Below are 8016 nucleotides of genomic sequence, written 5' to 3' on the forward strand. Positions count from 1 at the left end.
GTTACATCACAGTTCTTCTGTAACGTGAATTTTAATATATTGTTTTAATAAATGAGATTTGAAATTTTCTTAGAAAAATTGGGCGACTTTTGCTGCTTAATGACTTATTGACTTTGATTTAGTACATTTTCTTTATGTAATAAATGTATTATATATCTATATCTAAAAATATAAAACTCTATATATTAAGAAGTATCGAACTGATATTTTTTATCATGATAATTTTGACATGCTTTAACTCAAAAATATCACAATGAAGTTTTATACGATAAATGTAAGGAAATCATATGTAAATATCTTAATATATATAAAGATATAGGTTACAATAGCAAAGCGTGAAATCCTACTCTTTAAGATTTGAGAACTATTAAAAAAAATATTAACAGAACTCATGTTTACCGATGATGGCATCTCCATTGTTTCATTTTTTATTCGTTGTTATGTTGTTCGTCCTGCTTTTAAATGTCAGCCACACAGAACTCTTGACCGTGAGACTCTGTAGAAAGAAAATAGAATGGTATACAATTCCAATTAGATATTTTGAATAAGAACTTTATGTATATTTTTGTGATATGCGCACTCTTGCATACTTGATCTATTGATTGATCTCACAGCGATAATTTAACAAATTACTTTTGTACCAATTACAAAATTTCAGGTACATAAGCAAAAAGCAGAAAAGGCTTGTTAGACATTATGTGAAATTTCAAATAAAAGTATTCTCATCATCATATCATTCTTCATCATAATCATTCAGTTGGAATTTTCTTAACTGAAAAGCATAATCATCCCCTTTCTCCTCATCATCATATAAATATAACTTCGTCTCAATCATCATCGTAATCATTTTATCACTATTTTCATCATTATCATCAATATAAGTATCGTCATCATTGTCTCAAACATCAATTATCGTCAAAAGCATCAAATTCGTCATTATCACAATCATCGTCATGTAAATCATCATCCAAATCATCAATACCCGTCATCATCCTCAACATGATCATTGTAATTAACAACATTATCATGAACGATATTCACCATATTGTAGGGACACGTGTATTAAAAGCTATTGAACATATTTTATAATATATTGACCAACTAAACAGCCGCCGGAAAATCTTTGCACCACCGGAAACGTGGCAAACTTCTCTACCATTTATACTTGCCCTTAACGCTTAAAAATCATTTCATACGATAGATTTAAGATAAATTAGAGATAATTGACTTCATTTTATGTTATTTTTTTTCCTTAACAAAAATGATATTTTAAAAAATTTGCACGGGCGGATTAAAGCTAATTCCGCCCGGATAAATGCCGTCCGCCCGGAAAAAATCAAATTGCAATCGGAATATTTTCGGCATTACATATATTTAGAATTTTCTGAAATTGTTAAAATACATAAGCATATGCTTTATATGTATTTGTATGCATTTTCTTGTTGAAATAGCTTCAACTCAAGCATTTTTCAGAAATTCGATAATTTTTTTTTCCATTTATTTTAACTGGAAAAAAAATCTGATTGGAATAAACTCAAGCTAGATATTTTTCCAATCGGAATTTTTTTCGAGTATTTTTTATTGGAAATAAATTATGTCAGAATTAACATTTAGTGGTATGAATACCTATATCTTGATTATGTCATAGGATTAATGGGATTCCACAAATCGATGTGTAAGCGTCAAGCTGAGAAAGACATGTTCAGATGCTCTGTTTTTTGAACACTTGCTTTAAGAAATAATAAAATGTTTTTAACTTTTAGATATAACATTTATTTAACATGTGCACTAATTGCATTGTATGTAATTTTCATATTTGTTGCGCATGTCACTTTAAGCATTATTTTTTAACAAGAGTCACAAATCAATGAGAGAAAAGTATTCTTATCAAAACGTTTTCTATATTCATGAAATCAGAAAGGTTAAAACGATTAATTCATGTAAGTTAAACTTCGTTCGCTCGAACTGGGATCGCTCGAATACCTCCCTTCGCTCGAACTCACCGCCCAGGCCAGGCAAAATTCCTTAATACTATATACTGTTCTACTTCGGATCGCCCAAACACCAATCGCTCGAACTCTCAAACCTGATGCGTTGTCCCTTCGGGAAAATAAAGTGGAAATCACACCTTTTCGGTCGAACACAAAAAGACAACGAAAGTTTCAGGTCGGCATGTTTCGAATGTTGATTTGTGATTGATTGGTGCCCTGATTGATATCTATTATATTATTGTCTCATGTTGTCATGTATATTGTGTGCATGTCTTGAGTGAAATAAAGATATTGTATTGTATTGTATTGTGTTGTATTGACAGTCGGCGATACATGTTTTAACACCTCGCGATCATGATAAAGGCAATTAAGGTTAATTGATACAAAATAATAGATGTTGTAACCAATTTGTTTGTTATGGTTATATAGTTTAATTGCCATCTTTAGTAACGATAAAAAGAAATGTGGAAAAGTCCATAAATAAATGGCGTTTACCCGGAAGGCTTTAATTACAGCCGTGGTTCATGTAACGTAAATTGTAATATTTTTATAGAATGATACTTGTATGTGTTTTTTTCGGTAAATGACTACAAAAGATGCTGCTGTAAAAATAATCTTTTATTAATTTATTGTTTAAAATTAATTGTTTCCCATAATAAACACAATATTATAAATATATTTTGAACATTGTTCAACAAGTTTGGAAAAGGATTGCCCAATCAAATTCAACCAATCACAATATACATGAATATAGATTAACACAGTGTACCGTTAATACTCATTTGAAAGCACTGGGAAATGACGAACAGAACAGATGTACTAACAAACAATTATGTTGACGTATTTATCATTCGACCGATGTAAGCTGGAAAACTTTAAGGCATATGTCCTACGTGATAATAGTTCAACGTTACCTCGGTTGGCTCGAACTACCAATCTCTCGAAAAAATTTCACAGGCCCTTCGAAATCGAGCGAACGAAGTTTGACTGTAGTTATTCCGAACACTGTAAGTAGGCCTTCAATCGTATCAAACAAAACTAAATACAACAATTGATTCTAGAGCCGAATTGATTCGAAAGTACGTTCTGACTCTCCGTGTTACATAGCTTGCATTTTTCATCAACATAAAGCTGCAAATAGTTTCATGTGTTATATAGTAACAAAACGACTAGTTTCTTGAAAATACACGCTCATCCAGGGTTCAAATTTAGCAATTTTTCTAATTGTAAATTAGAATCGAATAGAATTAGAATCGATACTTTTTCCCAACAATTGTTAAGGGCGTGAATTGGCTTCCTGTGATTTCTTTAGCATTCCAACTTGGAATTTCAAATGCAATTGTTGCACGGGCCTTTATTGGTTCAAGTGATGTATGGTTTGCTAGGATGAAATCATTTTTCTTTTGACCAGATAGGGAATCGTTAAGAAAAACAATGCCTGTTTAATTTCAGGAGCGCTTGGGAAACAAATATGCTGTGATTATTGATTGCTTTGAAGTTTTTATTGACAGACCCTCAAATATTTTAGCTAGAGCATAGGCATGGTCTTCTTACAAGCAACATGACACTATAAAATTTTTGATGGGATTTACACCACAAGGAGCTTTTTCATTCCTATCTTGTCATTGGGGAGGTCGTTCAAGTGACAAGTATAAAACTGAAAACTGTGTTTTTTTAGAAAAATATTTTGCAATGCGACCTTTTTTTGGCTGACCGTGGCTTTGACATTGACGATATGGTTGGTATATTGTGTGTTGAAGTAAAAATCCCAACTTTACAAAAGGTAAAGATCAGTTGTCACCAATTGATATAGGGACAACTCGTAATTTAGCAAGTGTAAGGACCCATGTTGAACGCGTTATTGGTTTGACTAGACATAATTACACAATTCTTAATGATACCCTTCCCTTAGATTATCTCATGACGAAAGACAATAATGGCATTCCAACAGTTGACAAAATTGCCCATTTGTGTGACACTGTTTTTTGTGTTTGATTGAGAAATAGTTTGATAGCTGTTGTAGTGTTATTGTTGTGTTAAAACCCCTAGTAAAACAAATTTATTCCAATATAAGCTATAATATGTTGCTGTTATATATATTTTTACATGAACATTCCTTATAATTTAGGTAGAATATTTTTCAATAATTACAGAAAATAAATGCAGCCCTTTTTATCAACACATTTCTTTAATTGTTGTTTAAAAATGAAGCAAATGGTTTTACATGAGTAAATATCAACTATTCAAATTTCATATTACTAGGGATCAAAGATTACAAATCTAAAAATGGGAAATTCAAAAGTTTAATACCTGTACAATAAGGAGTAGATATATTTTGATAATGATTGAAATGCAGCAAATAAGATGAGCATATATTAAATATGAGTCACATTTCACTTATTGCTTTAGTTCATGAACATATAAAATGGCTTATTCCACCAATACATGTAATTAATATGAGTCACATATCACTTTTCACATATTACCTAAGTTCATGAACATATATTTAACATGAGTCTCATATAACATTCACCTATTACTTTACTTCAAGAACATATATTCAATATAAGTCGCATTTCACCAAATAATTAACTTCATGAACATACATTATATATGAGCCACATAAATCACTTTCACCTCCTACTTTAGTTCATGAGCACATTTTTATGAATCTCATGTCAATTGCTACCTATAACTTTAGTTCATAAACATATATGTAATATGAGCCACATAAATCACCTTCACCTCTAACTTTAGTCCATGAAGCAAATTTTTATGAGTCACATGTCAAATGCTACCTATTGTTTTAGTTCTTTAACATATATTTAATATGAGCCACATAAATCACTTTCACCTATTACTTTATATCATGAGCATATTTTTAATTGAGTCACATATCACATTCTATCTATTACTTTAGTTCATCAACATATACAAAATTTAGTCACATATATCACTTTTACCCATTACTTTAGTTTATGAGCATACATTAATGAGTCACATATCAATTTTCACCTTTTACTTGAGTTTTCTACAGTCTGGACAATACCACAACTTTGATTTTGGTTTAAGTGTGATTTTTAAACAAGGGAAATGAAACCATTTTATCTAACAGTTTTCATTGTCACAGCATATCATATTTAGTCATAATAACACCATCTTTCTTCAACAGTGTTGTATATTTCATTCTTAGACATGTGTGGGTTTAGTACGGATCTATCTTGGTCCTTCTGTTGGTCTCGGGTTTGTAGGACTATTTTTTTGCATTATTGGTTTGTTATGATGTGTTTCCTCTGTCGACACACTTATCGGCAATTTTGAAAAAGGCGGTTTAGTGTAAAATTTGCCAACAAGTTCTAGAAGAATTCCTACTTGAAATATGATTTGAGCTTTTTCACACATCATTTTCCATAAGTCATCCTTCAAGTGTATCTTTTCCACATGACAACCAACATTTGTCCAAACAACAAAGTAACAACTTTTATGACCAGGTCATTCCATTTGACATTGAATTTGGAAACAGTAACCATGTGATGTGTCTAGTTGACCGTCACTACATCTTTTCACATACCGTATCTCTTCACTAACCATTTGATCTTTCTTTGAAAAGGGACATTTCACTTCCAAACAACTTTTATGAAAGCATGACAGTATTTTTTGTTTTAACTAAAATTTAATTTAAATACTAGATCGATTAATTTCAGTTTAAAGCCTGATCTAAAAGTATGCAGTTCAAGTTGGTTTATATATAAACTGGTAAATAAAAAGATATACTTACTCTTGCTGTAAGAAGATGTTTTTCATTGATAACCAATGTACAAAATCCTGATACTCAAACACACACAAACTGATTATATACTTCTGGATTATTGTATGCTTTTAAATCATTCGCCTTGTATGCGGGGCTTGGTGTAAAACTTAATAGTTTAATAATGTCCGTGTGTCCTTAATCCGGCAACAAGTTCCCATCTGTTGATAAATCAGTTTGCTTAAGCTCGTAAGGGTCCGTGTTATTTACCATTATCAACTTCTCATCCTACCGTATCCGTGTTATTTTATCTGTAAGATAGCTTTTTCTGCTTCTCAACTTCATTTGGTTTAACTTTCAACATGATGTAAACTACTGTACACATTAGTCATCGACGGAGAAGTTTGTTGTATTCTATTTTGTAAGCAAAGTATCCTACTTTCCGCTTTACCGAGTATCTCCAATAGGCCTTTCTCAAATTATATGCATACTTTACATTCCACCACCAGAGAGAGGCTAACAGGGCATGAATGTAAACAAATAATGTCTGACCTGATAAGCCCTAGTGTGTTAAACTTACTGGGGAAATCTCATTTTTATTCCACTCTGTTATTCCAATTCTAGATATAATTATACCGTTAATTTTCATAAAATACCTAAGGATCTGAGTTTAACAAAGGAAAGGATTGTGAAAATAAGATGGACGAAAGAACGTTTCAAGGTAAAATACCATTGTTTTTTTTTTCTTTTTAAACCAAGCTACTTAAGTTGTATAACTACTTACATTAATTACTCTCATTTCTCATTGTTTTCAATATTTCATTTATATAAACATAACAATATGTTTGTTCATAAATTTCATTTAAAATATCACACTTATAATGATAACATTTAAAACATAATTGCTTCAGAATCTAAATCAATACCGTTTTTATACTAAAAAGCAATAACGGTTATTTTATGTACTATTTCAGATCAATATTTTGCAATAGTTGCTCGTTTTGAAGCATTTCACACAATAACAATCATGGACATAAATTCATATAAGTCTGAAGAGAACAGATGTACCCTGTAAATGGTTTGACTGGAGTAATAATCAACAGACCATTAAGATGAACACTAAAGAAGAAGTTTTCATTACCAGATGAAAGGTATACACAAGACTTAATTTTCATTTTTTACACATAAACAAAGTTCAGCCCCTGTAAAAAATATATGTGCAATTAAAATATAAATTGATATATTCTAGAAATGGCATAATTCTTGTTTCCACTTCTAAATAAAAGGTATATATTTTTCAGGAATTCCACTGTACATAACAGTCATGAACACAAATTGACAATTGGTATTTGAATCGCCTTTAATTGTATTACCTCTTCATGGCAATGGCAAGAAACTATCAAACAGTTCAAAGAAGAATTACAGAAAACTAAGGAAGAAAACAAACAGTGATATTGAACGTTTGATACAAACAAATTTTCAAATGTTGACAGTTGTATATTTTGTAATGTTATACAGGATTTCCAACAAAATTTACTATATATTCATAATAGTTTTCAATACGAAAAACATTAAGAGCGTTTATTATGATTTATGATGCAAGCAAAACAATCAGCTTGACTGGCGAAATGTTTTTAGCATATTTCAAAGGACCATTTGTTCAGTTTTTTTGCGCCTTGAATTTAAATAAAAACTTTAAAAGAAATCATCGCATTACTTTGTTTTTATCATTGTGCTTTGTTACATATATGGTGCAGGGAATATGGCAACATGTTTATTACATTTAATATTTTGTCCTCTTATTGCATTATATTGTTGAGAGAATATGTCTTGGAATGTTAAAAGAAGTGCTAAAACTCGATGCTGCCTTTCCTAATACCCCACAACTGCAAGTCATTGCGCAGGTTTTCTGGGAATGTTCAGTCCCCTATGTACATGGAGGCAAGTCCAGGCAACATCCTCTGGAAGTGCCGTGTTCCCTAATGATTTGTTATATACCAGCAAGTTGAGGGTTCTAACAATATGACCACATAATCAAGTCGGACCAACTGGACGAGTACAAAAATCTAATGATTTTTCAGCTTCGTCTTAAGATTTGACTGATATTTGCAATCAAATGATTGTATTTCGATTTTATACTGTTATTAATTAAAAAGTTGATAATATATAAGTTTTACATTCCTTACTTAGCATGAAATGTATTTTTACATTGCAGTAAACAACATCATGTGTTATGATACTGAAAATCCATTGAAATGTATAAGACGGGGTGTCATG

General features: G+C 31.0%; 1 long non-coding RNA gene across 1 annotated transcript; it reads left to right on the forward strand.

The window, feature by feature from the left end:
• Positions 1-6185: 6185 nt before the first annotated feature.
• On the forward strand, positions 6186-7781 carry LOC132739505 (uncharacterized). The gene is made up of 3 exons (XR_009627018.1): positions 6186-6460; positions 6714-6890; positions 7041-7781. It is a non-coding gene; the product is annotated as an uncharacterized LOC132739505 (long non-coding RNA).
• The last annotated feature ends 235 nt before the right edge of the window (positions 7782-8016 follow it).

This window comes from Ruditapes philippinarum, unplaced genomic scaffold, assembly GCF_026571515.1.
Source record: "Ruditapes philippinarum isolate M1 unplaced genomic scaffold, ASM2657151v2 ctg5560_1_1_1_1, whole genome shotgun sequence".
Lineage (NCBI taxonomy): Eukaryota > Metazoa > Mollusca > Bivalvia > Venerida > Veneridae > Ruditapes > Ruditapes philippinarum.